An 18529-nucleotide genomic window follows, 5' to 3' on the forward strand; every position below is an offset into this window, starting at 1 on the left:
AGGCCCGTGGGTGTGCGAGCAGGCGCGCGGGCGTGCGAGGAGGTGCCGTCGCCGCCGCTGTGGGCGCGGGCGAGCTGCTGCCGCGGCCACACAGGCTGACAGGCGTCGCTCAACCTCAGCGGAATGCGTTCGCGGGGAGTTCCCGCCCGCGGCGGTGTTCCAGCTTCAGATGCATGCACATGCATGCGTGTTTGGGTCCACTCCTTCAAATAGAACAAACCATTTTCAAAGGAGTGAGCCCGGTAAGAGAGCCTATCAATGGTTGTCGGAACGAGCTTTGTGTTGTCCCGGTAGAACCACTCAAGATTGAAGTGGTAAGAGCCTGTACGGAGAGCTTGTGTGTTCGTTCGTGAGAAATTATTATGTAGGCACCACAACCTTCAACTTATAAAAAGGAAAAGAAAAAAGTTGCAAGAGCCATAGGAAACAATCGATCATCATAACTAGCTTTAGAATGCTATTGTGTACTCAATTATAGTTACTGCAGCTGTACTTGGACCCCAGAATCATACATGCCCCCTGCCGTCCAGTTCTGTGGTATTGTGCTTGTTGGAACTAGCCATTTCTGGTCGCTGCCATGTGGAGCTCCGCTGCTAAATAGCATCCTTATGGACAGAGGGCCACTTGGTGGGGAGACTGCAGCCCATACAGCACCATGAGTTCCGCTAGAAGCTGGCATGTGAGGTTCACAGTCTGCATTCAGCCATCAGCAGGTATTTAGAATTAACAACTTCAACTTCAGTTCCCACATACTGCCTCTGTTTTGAATACAAGGGATTTTGGGTTGTCCTAAGTTTGACAAAATATATAGAGAAGAGTATTAACATCTATCATAACAAAGAGGTAAATTAAAAAAATGTATTTTATAAATTATCTAATGATGCTATTTTGGTGTCAAAAATATTATTGCTTGTTTCTATAAATTTGGTCAAACTGTGGACAACGCAAAATCCCTTGTATTTCAGGATGGAGGGAATACGAATATGTAAATATTTCTGGACAATTGATCTAATTCATACAAGTCATGAATAATCATAACTTGTCATGCCTTATCTCTTCATGATCTGCAATGTTTAGTGTTTACCTCGCAAAGATGGACTACAATGATGTCCTGGTTTCCTTGTTGGTACCATCTCAAATTCAAGATAGTAGGGGAAATGGCTGCTCTGAGTAATCTTGAACACAATATTCTTTCCTGGGTAGACACAAGGAACCCGGTAGTGGAGTGAAACCATTAAAATTTCAATATGTTAGCTGTGTCATAAGGTCATCATGCTGGATCATTATGTTGTAATTTTCAGTTTCTTTGCCTTGTGAAGAAAAAAAAATAGTCATACTGCTCAAGAGTTTTAGACAAGTTTATTATGCACGGACCTCCTGTACTCAATTCCTACATAACCAAGGTTCATCAGGGTTGAACCAGCATTCTGGTTCTGCCCCATCCCAGCGAAGGCATGCTGACTGAGGATGAAGTCAGTCCCATCGCTAGCCTCAGAGTCTGTGATCACAATTGTCACGCAGTTTTGGGAGCAGTAGTAAGGATTTGTGCACCTGACCTGTTGGTAATCGCTAACAAGTTTAGTGTGAACAGAAAGTTAAGTTCCAGTAGTTTTACACCACTTGCTACTTGCAGAATGACATTACCTGGTAGCAAGCACCACAGCCTACCCCATTCCTGTAGAGATTTGCTGACGCAGAAACATCATCATTGTTAAGTGTTGCTCCAAATGTGCCATATTCACATGCTCCAGCTGAAAAATTTTTTGTTAGAAGCATAATTTTCCTTTGATATTGTATGGTTCACTTATATATTTATGCAGAATCCTAGTAACATACTGCCTCCAAATTAGATCACTTAAGCTTTGTCCTAAGTCAACTAATTTGACTAAGTTATAGAAAAATATATTAACTTTTACAAGTCCAAAATGCACTAGCAAGACATGTTTCATTGAGAAAAAAATAAAAACTAATTTGATATCTTAGATGTTGGTGTATTTTTCTATAAACTTGGTGAAAGTTAGGTGGAGAGGACAGAAGAGGGAGAGTAGAGAACTTCTTTGTAGTATTGCTGCTTACTTTCTTAACGATTTTTACAACTTCTTTGTGGTATTGCTGCTTCAGTCCCTCTTATATCAGAGTTGGTGTAATATACTGCTTTTGACACCGTGAAGTTTCCATCTGCAGTAGCCTGGGATATGAGCATGAGATGAAGCAGACCTGGCAGATGACGGAGTGGAAGAGACATCTGTGGTACAGAGACGAATGAAAGGCTTAGAAGATTGTGTATTGTTGTACATATAAGATGAGAGACCGAGCCATGTATTTATAGTGTCCATCCTGAGATGTCATCCTTAGGTTGCTCACGAGTTACAAGCTGAGAACTTCTGGTTTTGAATGGATGGGATTCCAATGCTGCTGTTGAAAATGCTTCTCCAGGTGTACACTGTGCCTCAGTTTTTTCATTTTCTTAGGAAGCATGCGCTGTCAGGTGGATCTGGTTTTAGGGTCTCGTTGTTTAGGAAGTTGCCCATGCTCTAGACCAGTTTGAAGGGTTTGCTTTTCAATTTTGACTTTTACAATTGATGAACAAACTTACCAAAGACTTTAGGTTTGAGGAATGACATCGTTCTAAACAGGAGGGTGCATCATGAGTTTGTCCCGTAAATTTTTTTGTGCGGTTGTTTTATTCTCTATGTTAATACTAATCATGCATGCTAAGAGTTCGAATTCATTCCATTCTCCAAACAGAAGAAAAATGAGTGGAATGTGAGAATGAGAAGGGTATGGGATCATTCCATTTCTTAAACCAAACACCCCATATCATGCAATTCAGATTTTTTTTTTTTCTGGCTAATGTGTCAACAACATTTTTTTGCCAGGTTGTAGGACTTGCTCCCAATTTGTGCATAGATCATGCAAGTCATAGAGCTCATTAAGCACGGATGAGCCATATAGCTGGTGTATTCTTCTAATCTCATCTTCTCAAATCTCAGCTCCCAAAAAAAAAGTAAAAATCTTCTCAAATATCAATAGCAAAAAAACATAAGTAACTTCATCCTCTCTAACCTCAACAACAACAAATAAAAACTCAGAACTGATATTTCAGATGAAACAAATAAATTGTAAGGAAAGAGATAACCATCAAACGATTTTGGCAAGCAAATAGCCAGAACAGATTTCCTCTGGCAAATTTATGGCTTTGTTATTGGTCTGTGTTCAAAGTTACACACAGGATTTTAACATCTGAGAAAGATTGGAGTGCAGTTCCAGTAGTGGTACAGCTGATATTTGAGATGGGAAATGTTCAGCACGATGGAGTACGTCAGGAACTATAGCCCATATTATTGGCCCAAAGGGCCTCGTGTCCTAAATTCAATTAAAAGTGTGGTCAATGAACAATGAAAGCTGCTTTGCTTATAACTAACGTACCTACACTTCTGGAGTACCTTCCAGAACGCAGCCTAAAGTATATCATACATGATCATTGAACATATGCAAAAATAGCAAATAGAGCTATCTAGTCCTTCTTGTATATTATTGTTGGATAGACATGACTCCACATGTTCGTTTTGACATATTCAATAGTTTCTTCCTGCATCACCATGACTTCAAGGTGAAAAAAGGCCATAATAAGACTATAACATAATTTGCTTGGGAAATGAAGAGATTAACCACCTCACTGAGTCGTGCAAGCTCATGTGCATCCATGTCACGGTATCCCTCAGCTAGATCCTCTGCTACTGCCTCCCTCACAACTGCTGCTGCCACCTCCTTAGTGATGTCACGTATTCTGCATGTAGGACATATTAGAATAGAAGGCATAGCATACAACACAAACAGGAAGATCAGATTAGAATTATAAAACCTGGAGATTGGAGGATAAATTATCCCTTCGAGAACCTCCTCCTCTTTCATGTATGAAGCCAAACTACAGAAAAATTACACAGTAAATTTTACAGTTAAAGATGTAAGTAATAGCCCAATTGTGTATTTGTGTTACAAGGTTTAATGGTAAGAGGTCAAGGGAGTCACCGTTCTGCTGCAGCCTGCAGCATTCCATCAGAGATAACCCGAGCACCAGACAGAAGGGTTCCAAGCCCTATTCTGCACAGCAAAGAAGCAAAAAATGAAACCATAACTGTCATAAGAACAAAACCCGATTGCATAGTGTATAATGATAATGATAATTATCTAACCCAGGAAAGAGGTACATATTGTTCCCTTGATTGGAGTGGCCAATCTTCCCATCACCTGTAAGATGCATTAATGGCTGAGAGTCAACATATGAAAAATTGATATCCTACCTATAAATATGAGTCACAAGGACTACTAATGGAAAGAGGTACCAAGATCCACATCATCAAATGGGCTCCCACTAGCAAAGATGACCTTTTCACCTAGAATTGAAAATGCTTCCCCAGGTGTACACTCAGCTACAAAATGGAATGAGTACATAATCAGATAAGAGATGCAGCAAATAATGAACATCAGATGGAAATTACACGGCACAAACCGTTCTTAGTTGGATTGGACATCGCAAAAATTGCTGGCCTCGAAGAGGATGAATCTTTTAGTGCCTCTAGAACCTGATGGTACAAGTACCCCATTATGAGCATGCACTTCAATACCTTATAGCTTTTCAAAGTAAAAAAACGGTGAGTACAATGGCTAAATTAGATGTAATCCACTTATCATATTAGTACAAATGCCAATGGTGCTATAACTCATATGTATTATTTGACAAAGGTGCATTCTAGTACCCTAAACTCATACACAAATAAATCGCTAGATCTCTAAACTCGAGAACTGCATATTTCAGTTGTAAAACTTGCTTAACCATGTGAGAGCAGGCTCGGATCTGACTTAAGTGCAAATGTTTGGTGAAGCTAAACTTTGAATACATGTTTGATCAGTAATAGCAAAGGGAAGGTAGTAGATTTTTTTTAAAATACATAAATATTTCTCAGGATACAAACTTACAAAGACATCAGTTTTCCATTGACCTTACTTTAGTATCATATTGTCCAGAACCAAGAGGAGAACATACTTGTAGCATGGTGGTAAGTCCTGCAGCTGTGAGGCTACTAACAAGGGCCCGAGCCCTGGTTCTTTGAAAAAAAAAGGCCCCTCTGTGTTCCCCAAAAGGGGTCAAGACAAGGACTGTGACATGCTGACAGCAGTGCCCATACAGGTAAGAGCTGGCTTCTGGGTAACTTTTCTAGGCCTTTCAAGCAATGCCTTCGGGATGTCTCTCCCCTTGGGTTGAGTGTTTTTTCTTACTTGAATATCATGTAGTCAGACAAATAATTTAGATCAAGCTAAAGACATTATACGATATCTAAGTTTCAATATTGGTATGAGTTAGACCTTTGTTGACCTGATCACTTATACAAGTTGAAGGACCTAAAATGTGCAGCTCTGTAGCTTACCGACTTATTTAGGAACCTACATTGTGCTTTACTCTATTTAAAAAAAATCGCACCAACTGTACAGAAAATGATTCATTCAATTTTCTCCAAATATTATGTGGAACTTTTTTTCTATGTTGCAACTATGAGGCAGTGGCAGAGCATGGCCCGCAGGGGGGGGGGGGGGGGGGGAGGGGGGGGGGGGGTTGCGGGGGGCGCAATTGCCTATTCGTGGTCACCGTGCAAAAAAAAAATGTGGTGAGACTCCAGTTAGGCCTGCACTTCAGCCAGATGGAGATCTATGGGCAATGAGGACTTATGCTTGCACATAGTAGCTTAATTTGGACTTCATCTAATTGGCTGATGTCTTTGTATAATACACATAGCTGGGCACTAAGAATAGACGGAAAAGGCGACTTTCTGCAGATTTGGTTATGTTTGTGATCTTGTAATTTTAAGTTAACTTTTGAGCCAGCAGCTCTTAACTGGAGATCCCCCATCATTCGCTTATTACGTCCGATAAGACAATGAGGTAAAGAAAAATCAGCAAGGCCTGATTTCACACTCCTTGGTCATGTTAGTGGTTTGGTATTTGTGGAAACATAGTCATGGTTTTGTCTTTGAAGGGAGGAATCATAACATTCCTCAGCTTGTCCAGGGTATTCATCATCCTCTCTGTGGCGCTCTGCCGGTGCCATTGAGTTGGAATCCCTTTGGTCTTGAGTCTTAATTATTGGTCTAGGGTTGCTTGCATCGCTCCAGTTGACGAGGTTGTTTTTCCTTTTTTGAGTTCTGTGAGTGTGGGGTGAGAGCTGCATGTTAGGCCCTGATGGGGTTTGTTTTCTTTTTGTACCTTTCCCTTCTTAATAATAACAGGCAGCTCTACTGCTGGTTCAAGGAAAAAAGTCAGTAGTGCTCTCCCCTACTTATCTTATGAAAATGAAGTTGCAATAAGGAAACCAGTAGAAGGGTGAAAAGAGTAACTGCCCAGTAAGCATGAATTAATATTAATACTATAGCATTAGAGTAAATGCTTTGGAATAAGCAGAAAGTAACATGCAACTATTCTTACCTCCTTCGAGAACAAACCACCAACAGCAGATAATCCAAGTATGACATCAGGCTTCACCTTTTTAACCTGCACAACATACAAGGTAACCATACCAGATGTTCAGTTCATAAGCTAAAGGCCAGTTTGTTAAGTCATTTTTTAATGCTAAATATACATACATACATAAGCTGATAATTGTAATATTTCATAAATGCCAATCTTGAAAAGAAAATCTAAAAACATGTCAGACCAGAAAAAACATAGTAGCTTAATTTGGAAAACCTCCTTTTATGAGGAAGCCAAACTTCAAGCCTTTAGACTTTGTTAAGAAAAACGACATGCTTTTCTCCTCTGTTTAGACCCCCTCTCCTAGTTTCTTCTGCTTCTCTGGAGTGCAGTTTCTCCTGCCCTCTTGCTGGTTGTGTGGCTTAGTTCTTTTAGCCCCTCTTTAATTTGTACAGTTTTTTCCTCTTTTTGAAAATTAATAAAAATCTCTTACAGTGGGGGTCTCCCCTGCTGTATTTTCGGGTCAGAAAGACTAGAAAAAACAGAAATAACAGAAAACCCTAAGTTGGGTGAGGTTTAATGATCTGAGTCAGTCTAACACCACATGAAATGGCATTAGCTCTAGACCACAGATAAACTGTGTTTTTTTTTTCTCGAACAGCGCAGGAGAACTGCGTGTCATTTCATTAAGGTAGAGAAAAAATTACAAAGGTCCAAGTGACCCAACACACACCCCCCACTCCCCAGAACTAGGTTACAGACTCGCCACACAAAAAGGAAAAAAGGACGACCAAACTTCTCCAAGCATTAAGCTCCAGAAGTCATCAACCTGAAAACCAGCTCCTGGAGTTTGGAGGCCCCGGCCGAGCACCAGAGCCCACCCTCCGAGCTAATAGCCCTAAGGACTTCCTGAACACTTGGCCTCTTTTTATCAAAGACACAAGAATTGCGATGCTTCCAAATCTCCCAAGCCACCAAAATTATCAAGGAGTTGAGGCCTTTACGCAAATCCTTAGGGACAGCCGCAGTTGTTCTCTTCCACCACCCTGAGAAACGAATCACAGTAGGATGTGGTGCCAATTGTAGCATTCCCAACTGATGCAAAACCAGGGCCCAAATTTGCCGGGCAAAAACACAGCCCACTAGCAAATGGTTTATTGTTTCATCCTCTTGATCACATAATGGGCAAGCCTCAGGATGGGGCAGATTCCTCGCAAGTCTATCGGCTGTCCAGACCCGGTTGTGAAATACCAACCAGATGAAGAACTTGCAGCGCGGAGGATCCCAAGTTTTCCAGATCCTTCTCCAAGACCCAAACTTGATGGTTCCCTCAAAGAAGGCTGCATAAGCTGATTTACTGGTGTAGGAACCGTCCTGTGTTAATTTCCATCTATATTGATCTGGAATCTCCGGATGCAAAATAAATCCATCCACAATGTCCCAAATACGAAGGTACTCAAGCATGACCACAACTGTACGTGCTCCTTTAATATCCTGAACCCAACTATTATGATGCAAGGCTTGCGCCACCGTCCTTCTCTTGGCTGTTCGATTTGGGACTGCCTTGAACAGGTTAGGAGCTATTTCAGCCATGGTATGCCCCCCCAGCCATCTATCTTTCCATAATAGTTAAAAGTCATGTGTCGTCATTTTGTATGCGGTGCTGCATCACAACAGTCAGCAATGAATGCTCCTTAGTATTTGCTGTGGAGGGGGACTTTTCAAACCTAAATTCATACTTGGTCTCTTTGGAAAAGAGCATGACTCAATAAAGAGTGCAGTAATGAACCGGGTCCATATTAGAAACTTATTTTGGGAATACATATTCCTTCACAAAGTGTGGTAGTTCATCCTTTAAAAATTAGTAACCTCACAATGCATCATGCTTATAAAAGCACCATGTACAAGATTAGACAGTACCACTTCAACTAAGCTTGCCCCCTCACTTAGGCCCTGGTGACCAAGCTCACTCTTTCTCCTAGCAAAAGGCCGTGCATCTGGATCGATATCTTCTCGGTCTTCTGTTATTAGGCCCTACACAAGGGAAAATGCAAATCAGGTTATGAGTTCATAAAAGTACAGAAAATTAGTATGTCCAAAAAACTTAGCAAAAACAAAGACAACTTTACATTTTGAATGATTGGGCACAGCTAATCAATTCTTATAGAGCAAGAGGCACTCTCAATGACACGACATGATAAATACAACAGTGGTGATCCATTTAAATTTCTTAGAGCATGTGACTTCCCAAGCCTTTCTTTCTACTTAAGATTATCATTCCAAATGCAAGTGGTGAAGGAGTGGATAGTATAAAATAATAGGCAACCCTGCAAATGTGTGAATCGTTAAATGGTTCTTGGTTATCCAACTTACATGGGCATCAACTATCCAGAATTGACTCCTCGCACTCTCAAAAGCAACCTCATTGTTTCCCAACATTCTTGCCATGGTTCTGCTTGCAGCATTCACCACTCCAATACCAGCACTGTAAAGAATGAAATAATGTAGAGGTAATATTTCTTTTGCACAGCAGTGTTAACATTACTCGTATTTCCAAGATTCTTTCTGAAGTGAATATGCTAACTGCTAAGTTGTCAGAAAAATAAACACAGAGTTGCTGTGAACCACTTAGCATGTTATTCTAATTTTAAACCAAGTGAAAAAAAAAAGGATTGAAGACAGAGAGCGTTCCGGACCTGCCAGCGCCAGCAACAACAATCCTTTGCTTTGGGAAATCTATCATTGGCCTCCCTTGTGCCCGTACAGCTCCTAAAAGGCCTGCTATTGCGACACCAGCAGTTCCCTTTGTATACACAAAGAATACTCATTTCAAGAGCAACACATTGACTCTTCTAGATAACAATGGAAGATACTAACTAGAGTACTTTAACCATGATGTCAAAGGTCAAAACCTCAAGCTCTATTTCACTTCTAAAAGCTTGGTAAAATATTGTGCAATGGTATCACCAAAAACTAGGGGCTATTGGCACAAACATGCGGCAAATCTTAGGAACAAATTTGCAGAAATTAGGACTGACCTGAACATCATCATTAAACATGCGATAAGTCTTTCTGTAACGCTGCAACAACCTAAACGCCCATTTACTTTGGAAATCTTCAAACTAAAAAAATACAAGATAAGTATTGTGATATGGTTCGGGATAAAGCCTCACGTAATGAAAATGTTAATGAAATGAAGCATAGAATGTCAAAATAGCACCTGTACGATAACATTAGGCCAGCGAGTAAAAACAGCTTCCATGAATTCATCAATAACTGAGACATATTCATCTCCCTCAAGGCGGTGCTCTTGTAGCCCAAGATCTGTATGATAAGGAATTAAGAAAAATTAGAATAACATGACAACTTTTCTTGATATCTTGCTAAGTATCAAGTGTAACTAATTTGAACAGGTGCCACTATATGTGTTAGAAAACATGGATATCTACGGCACTTGCTACATGATCTTCTCCTTTACAGTTAGAAAGTGGCCATAATGTGAAATAAAAACTAGGTGTTTGATATGACAAATATGTGAAAACAAAACTAGGTGTTTGATAGATAAATAAATACTGCAAGATCTTACAAAGAGGATCCTTAAGGAGCTTCTCATTGTTCGTTCCGACATCAATCATAACAGGAAGAACCTAGAAAAAAAATATAAGAAAGCAATCAAAGACATGAAAGACAAGTATCTATTTGTCCACATGAAAACCAATAGTAAGCAAGTAAAGAAATAACAGTAGATTACTTGAGAGTTACACTTTAGATAACACTAGTGTACTCTACAAGCTATTAACGTTTCATTAAGAACATGGTTCCCAATAAAGAAAAATCCACTCAGATGCCAAATAGGTCTTTGATGAATATCTTCCATGGGCATATTTCTTTGAGACTTTTTTAAATTATCAAATTTACTCCAAACCAAAGCAACGAAAGAACAATTCCAGTCTTTGAAGTGTATATCACAAGAATATTTTGTTATTTGGCTGCAAAAAATGGCCTATTTAGTGTGGAACTGAAAATAAGATGGGAAAGAGGGGAAGAATCTGAAATTAGAGTCCTAAAGAACCAATCAACATACCCTTTGAGGATTTATTCCAGCAGCAGCAACATATAAATCCAATTTTCCAATAGCAATGCCAATACCATGCACCCCGAGATCACCAAGGCCCAATATCCTGCTTCCATCAGTCACCACTATCATGTCAACCTGAAACAGATTGACCAAATGACCATTTTTCATTTAATTGGAATTGTAGAAAAGTTCTTCAGCAAATGTTTGTCCTTTTAGATCTCCAAAATGCAACGGACTGAAAGGTATATCTTAACACAACTGTACTATACCTTGAAGGTAATGAAATAGCTCAACTACAGAAGACAATTAGTAAGTGGACACTGGGCAAGCACTTAACTGACCCATACCTGATCAGCTGGCCAATTGTACACCATGGACATCATCTCCCCACGATCTTCTGCACTAAAGTACATTCCCCTAGGCCGTCGAAACAAACCACTGTAGTTTTGGCAAACAAGCCCGACGGTTGGTGTGTAAACGATAGGCGCATACTCCTCAATGTTATCTATTAGTACCTATTTAAAAATGAGACAATGTAAGGCAACCATTTTGGAAACAGAACTTAACAAGTACTCAATCAGTTATGTTTGATATCGCAAAGGCAATAAAGTTAACACAAAAGGTGCATAAACCACACATTGGGGGCGTAAACCAAAGATATTGTTCCTTAACAGAACATGCAACATCAACAAGAAAAGGATGTGCCTAAATGAATGTGCAGACTGTGAAGGTACACACCTTGTAGTACATCGTTTCATTTCTGTCATGCAATCTGTTAAGGATGCGCCATTTTGCCAGTGGATAAGTATCAGATGGCCCATCTTTAACGTATCTCTGAAGCCGTTGAAGATCAAGCACTGTAACCAAAGTATAAATTAGATTTTTAAAAAATAAATAAATATGCAGAATGCAGTTACAGTCTATTTCAGTGATAATGCTTTTCCCAAATGGCTTACATAGTTACTAAGTGTAAACCCAGCTAGAATACCACCCATCAGTGATGCATCTCCTCTAGGCTCTAGCTCTAGCTGTGGATAAGAATGTGCAAATTCCTCACTTAAGCTTTCCATAAATATGTCATACTGCTTGATTGTAAACTTTTAGGGAAGCTTTTCTGTTTGTCCATAGCTTCTAAAGATATTCCTAATGCTAACCATGCTAACCAATTGGAGCATTAGCTGAACTAAGCCCCAGGGGACAATCTGACACCAACACACCGCCAAGCACAACATTCGTCGAAAACCATTCCACACTACAGCGGCCGATCCAATTAGATCCGCGGCGATTCATGCAGCAGGTAGCAAACCTCAAAAGCCAGAGTAAGCAATGAAGCGTCTCGTCAGGACGGGGCACACGTACTGAATCTGTCGATCTGCTGCTGCGAGGAGACGACGTTGGGCGGGAGCAGGCCGCGGAGGCCGAGGCGGTCCCTCTCGGTCATCGAGAACGCCGTGCCCTGCAGCAGCCAGCAGCGTCAGAAGTTCAGAACCCCCCAAGAGCGCGAACTAGACAGGGAGCACCACCGCCCGCCCGCCCGCTCGCCCGAGAGCACCCAGACGGAACGGAACGGAACCGAGGCGTACCCGGTTGAACCAGGGGTCGTGGAGGATGTCGGGGCCGCGCTTGTGGAGGACGACGGGGCGGTGGCACTCCGCCGTCACGTACTCCCGCGGGTGCTGGGAGAGGAGGAGCAGGCGGCGCAGGCGGTCCGGGGCGAGGGATCGCCGGAGATTCCGCGAGATGGACGCCATCCCCGCGCCGGCTCCTGTTTCTCGGGGAGGCTTCGGACGGCGGCGTCAGTGGGTATCGGCGTACGGAGGAGTGGAGACGTTCTTCCCTGTAGTGCCGACGATGCTTTTGCCTTTTGCCCGAATTCTCCAGCGCGTGGGAGGGCGACGCGGGGCCCCCGGGGCCGGAGGCTTTACTGGTCGTGGCTGAGGCTGACTGGCTGCCTGCCCGGATTGGTTCGTCGACGCCGGACTGCCGCCGAGAAGGAGCGAGATCTGCCCGCGTCCGCACTTGTTCGTACGAGAACGGCTTTCGGCCGGTCAGGCGCGCGCGCTGAATCACAAAACGGTCACACGTACCTTTGTACAAGGTCAGTCTCAATGACATGTTGTATAAGGTCAGTCTCAATGACATGTTTTATGATGATGTTTTTTAAACTGTCGTATGATTAAAATGAAACAGAGATGAAACATTTGCTTTAATGAAAAAATTAATTTGTTCTATAGTCTTATAGCTATTTAATTTCATGACTCACATAGAATTAATAATCTTATCAAGATAGTTTCATCCGTACGAAACTCATTTCTTCTCTCTTTTTTAAAATATTGCCACATCATCAAAATGTTTATGTGATAGCTTATTAAATATAAATGAAACTCTAATAAAACTTCCACGAGACTTAGTAGCCTGAAAAGAACAAAGTTCGCCTTAATCCAAGTGAAACGCGTGAATTTTCTACTACTTTATAACAAACATGTCAGTCACGATTTGATGTGTACCGTTCGGGCCAATAATAATGAGATAATAACTGTCTTTTTTTTGGTGAATTTAGTTAGACTTAGTCTAATTTTAAATAAAATAAATTTCATGACTCATAATAAATGGTAGTGCAATAAAATATTAATCTTATACAGAAATTTGATGGGAGATTAGATCAGTTTAAATATGTTGCCTATTATTTGATGTACTATGAGTTTAAGAAACATTAAAATCAAGTCACATGTCTACAGGTGCGCCGCGATATAAATGGGCTCGAACAGTTAGGGCTAGTTTGGTTGACGCCCTAGCAAATTTGCCTAGCACAGGCATGCATCCCAAGCGTTGGTTTTTGGACGCCTGGGGTCGGATGCATGTGCCTGGGTGCAGCTCCCTAGGTCCCGGGCTCAAACCAAACAGCCCCTTAGAGCATGACATGAGTGGTACAGAATCAATGAAGGTTTCGTGGGAACGGTGAGAGCGAGGCACGACAGATTAAGAGGACGGAAGAGAAGTAAGTGACAGAGGAACGTGGAGCAAAAGCTGAAGGAAAAAATATTATCATTTTTAATATTAGCTATAGTCATAAATAAGATCTTTAAATAATGGTGAATCTATAGCAAACTATGAGATAGGTGCACTTATCTTGTTGGTGCAAAAATCTATACATAGGGGTGTCGACACGGAATTTTTGTTCCGTGCCAAGGGCATACGAGCAAGTCAAAAGAGTCAGCTCGATGGAGCTGAAGATCCGCCTAGCTTCAGCGCAGGGGTGGTCAATCCTGCACACTTCTTCCGAGACGTGTCAGTCAATTTGACCATGCAATTGACAAGGAGAGAAAGTTTATCAGTAATTTAAGGCGGAACATGCCGGTGTTGCCAGACAATCCTGAATGTGCGGACTCTAAGAGCCAATATGAAAGGAGATCGACTAAATAGTCGATTCCAGCATATTCATAAGAATAAATCAGTTAAAGCTCATGGGGTTGTGTAAGAAGAATCGATCATCGTTCAGGATGAATATCATTCTTTAAATAAATATTGGTCAATGGCAATAAGATATTAACAATAATTAGTTTATACTGAGCCTAATAACTGCAAGTAACCGAATCCCTTTATAAAAGAAATAGTTCATCATTATTCAACCATTTAATAAAGATAAATCTAATAAACATATTAGATCTCATTTATCACTATGACCAGTGGAGCATAAGGTAGAATCATGCAGGTCGTAGAAACAACAATAGACTCGACGATCCTAACTTATTACTAATATCAGTGGGGCATGAGGCAGAATCATGCAGGCATAATACAACAATAAGATCATGGGGCTAATACATCTTTCAACCTATCGCTACTTCAACGGTCTTATGACGTAAACTGTTCGTGAAAGTACTCGATATCGGCTAAAACAGTCGATTCAGACATAGCGCACAGTTAAAATCATGCCTTCTCAAAAACATATCTACCAAATAACGATCCCCACTCCATGGTGCTAACAGTGGGGTGTGAGACAGAATCACATAGACCGTGATAACGGACCATGAAACGGTTTTCGCTAGCCAATAGACCTACTCGAGATCAGACACGCCTTAACTGTACGCTATGCACGATCAAGATTGATATAAAACAGCCGATAAAACATAACTCATCGTTTAAAGTGTAGATTAGATCAGTTTAGATTAACAAACGATAGGTTAAAAAAGATATAAGGCAGATCTAGATCAATCTCAATTAGACGAAGTGATATTGTTGTAATTAAATAAATAATGGAAGCAATAAACAATATCGATAACTTAATAAATCTATCCGAAGGAACGCCACCCTTAGATAGAGCTGATAATTTGACCTTAATCTAGTTCGAGCAGTGGAGGATCGACCGGATCGATGCAGTCTTACTTGAACTAGACAAGAGTCGATAACTAACTTATATCAGAGTCGCAGTGAAGGTCGACCGGATCGATGCAGCCGTATGAACAGAGGTATAAGCACAGAGGTATAAGCCATGATAGTACTTATAGACAAGCAGTGGAGGTCAACCAGATCGATGCAGCCCTACTTGCTGAAGAACTCGTCGAGATCTACTATACTCCTACTCCTAAGGGGTGGCCGGAGCCGAAAAAGTAAGTAACTTGTATTTGATTGATTGTGTGTTTTTACAATAGCTAGGCTTTGATATTTATACCCGGGACCTGCGTATGACTCCTATCTCAGCACGACTCATTACAATCTTTGACCCTAGAGAAAACATTCATAATTTAAGATAACTTAGACTTCATCTTTTTTCTTTTTGTAGAGTCCAACTATGTCTTGTCCCGACGTCGATCAGTAGCCTTTGCCATTATCCGCTGGCACTATCTGAAGAAAGCCTATTTCAGTTTTGCATTTGAATCAGCTGATACCGACCTGCACACGATTGATTCCTTGATGACATGATCTTGGGAGCTTTCGAGTCCCTAGCGACTCTTCTTCTAAATTTTGGTGTAAACATGGGGGTAACCTATGATGTGTCATTGACTAGAGAGTTCTAGCATTTTCCATATTGTTCTGTTGAGCTTCAGAGGTTTCAAAGGTTTCTTTGAAAATTTTGGACATTTCTTCAGAAGTTCTAGGACCTATGCACTTGTTCCAACGACTAATTTGATTAAATCCAGGAAGTTCTAGATCTAACATAATAGCTAATTTCTGAGTATGTGATATTTATACCCCACCCCCTGGTTTGGAAGGATTGGTGGTGCCTCCCCACTGACCATAACTAAAGATGAAGTCTCTAGCTTTTTGTAATCCCTCTGTGTGAGAATTCAAAAGAGATTTTATGAGTTGAATTATGGGGGTAAGAATTTGGTAGTTTGTGAATACAAGAGTGATCAATCAAATCCTTGAACATTTATGAGGTTCGTTAAGCAATTTGTGCACTATTTGTGGTGAACTAAAGAAAAATCTATTTAGACATCAATCTTGTCTCTGTAAGGGAAAGTCAAGATAGTGGATCGAGAAAAATAGTTGGAAGAGACCCAACTAACTTAACCTTTGGTGGTCACTCAAGGCTTTTTCAATGAAGAAGTAAGTCCTTCCTCGAAAGGAGCTGAACTTAGGGCAACAAATATTGATGTCTTCACTTTGATTTCATTAATTCAAGTTTTTGCTTTGATTTGTGTTTCACACTCGATCTATTTGGTTGTACATGTTTGTGAGCGCAAGTGCTTTTGTGGGCTTGCTAGTCGATATCTCTAAACTTGTATATCCAAATTTAGTTGGAGCTAGAACTCTCTAGGCATAGTTCCATCTCGAGTTATTCTATCAATGCTGAACTTCTGAACATTTGGAACTTCCGAAGGTTGACTAATCCGGTGCATTTTGAATTGTGAGTTATATATCAGTCCTTTTCAGCCACAATTAGAGATATCTCAGTCCTTTTCAAATGACATCTTAGTCCTTTTCAGCCATTACACGTGGTTTATGGGAAGGCTTAAAAACATTGTTTAGAACATGTGGTGGCAATTGGATTCAGCTGAAATCACATAGGCATAGTTTAATTTCTCCTTTTGTTCCATTGTGTCAGGTTATCATAGTCACAATTAGAACTCGCAACATCTGTGAGTTGCTAAATCCCGCTACAACTTTGAATTTTAGAAGATGACCTATTCACCCTACTTTTACTGTGAGCAATTTTCAACGTGTAGTATCTCTAGTTAGCCTAGAGGAGAGGTGAATAGGCCCTTATTTAAAATACTCCCTCCGTTCCTTAATATAAGCCATATAGATTTCTAAAGAAAATTCCAAAATATAGGTACATATCAGCTCCCACACTGATTAGTTTAGGAAACCTTCCCGCCGTACATAGCACATGCCCCAACCAATCTCTTAGATTTAGGATGCAATCTGATTGGAGAGAGAGAAGATGGCCTGATTTTCCTTTTTTCCTCGGTCTAACATCTTTCCCCAAGCTGTATGTTAATATTGATGCTAAAAACTATATGGCTTATATTAAGGAACGGAGGGAGTAAAACTTAAACCAAAGTGTAGGAATCTCTGGTTAGCCTAGAGGGGGGTGAATAGGCCTGTTAAAACAAGACTCAAGCAGATGTCAAATTTCACCCATGGCACTTGCCGCTCTGACCTCGCAGCACTGTCAGGGCTAGAATAGCGACACTGTCGCACCTGCAGATAACTTTGAGTCACAGTTCAAAATTAGTGAATGAAAACTTAGATCAGGAGAAATTCCTTAGCTTCCTATAGGTATGAGATTTACAGATCGAGAGCTAGAAGTGGTAGGAACACCACATAAAAGTAGATCAACCACAAACCCTAGAAACCACCTCAACAATAATATGAAATGTAAGTGAAGTAAATCAAGCACAAGGTTACACAATGATTTATCCCAGTGGTTCAGCTTGCCACTAAGACTTGCCTAAGTCCATGTTGTTAAGGTTAGCCACTAAGGCTTAGGGCTTTCTAACTCTTCCTTGTTCTTAAGTCAAGAGACTTAACTATTGAGATGAGGGGTGAGTTTACTAGGCTTCAAGAGTTGGTTACAAACTTCTCAAGGCTGCCACACAAATTGGCAAGCTCCACGGGCGACACTCTAGCTAGCTAGGAGCCAAGCTTCCAAGAGTAACAAACAGAACCTCTAGCCAAAATGTGAACTTAGGCAAGCTCTTTTGAGTTGGGGAATTAAAGGATCTACTCTCTAATCGAGTTTGGGACCTTTTTCTCTCAAGGATTGATGAAGAAACCAAAGGAAAAGCTTGAGAGCTTGAAGGGCAACAATGGAAAAGAGAGAGATGAGAACTTGTCTGTTTTCGTCGGTCTGAACCGAGGTGGAAGAAGAGAGAGACGTTGGAGAGGAAGGGGAAAGTATAAATACCCCCTGCCTTCCAACGGTCACTTAAGTCACGGCAGTGCCACTGACCCAAGTATGGTAGTGCCGCTTAGCGGTTGTGCCTCTCTCTAGGTGTGGCACTGCCGCACCAGGCAAGACAGTAAGAGTAAGAGTAAAGTAATGGCTGTCTTGGCTGTGAAACTGAGGATGTATATGATACATTGAGCACTTAGTAGCATATATTATCTTAAGCATTGTGTTCCCATTTATAATACAACTTTTTCTATACTCAAATTCAAAATATAAAAGAATTTAAAGGCTCCTCTGTTTCGTATAACATCCTTGAACATAGATTTCCTAGTTTGTCATCTCGATAAATCTCATTAGTTCTCTAATTAGCGCGGTCATCATCACCAAAATCCCACAATTAGGGCTTGATTGCACTTTCAATCTCCCCATTTTTGGTGATCGGTGACTAACCCAATTAGAGCTTACAAAAGATATGAAATATAACTGAGATTTTTTGAGCCATGGGTGTAGAGCCTCTCCTTAATATGTGAATGGAGAGTTGAATTCTCAAATTTGGCATAATAGGACAGGATTCACATTTTTGGTGAAAGTGATGGGGCTCCCCCTACATCCATGCTCCTATAGGGATGCTGCATACTATGTCAAATATA

At 40.8% G+C, this 18529-nt stretch overlaps 1 pseudogene; it reads right to left on the bottom strand.

Annotated features, from left to right (window-relative positions):
• Nucleotides 1–408: 408 nt before the first annotated feature.
• On the bottom strand, nt 409–12583 carry LOC136550184 (NAD-dependent malic enzyme 62 kDa isoform, mitochondrial-like; annotated as a pseudogene).
• Nucleotides 12584–18529: the final 5946 nt, after the last annotated feature.

This window comes from Miscanthus floridulus, chromosome 4 (assembly GCF_019320115.1).
Source record: "Miscanthus floridulus cultivar M001 chromosome 4, ASM1932011v1, whole genome shotgun sequence".
NCBI lineage: Eukaryota > Viridiplantae > Streptophyta > Magnoliopsida > Poales > Poaceae > Miscanthus > Miscanthus floridulus.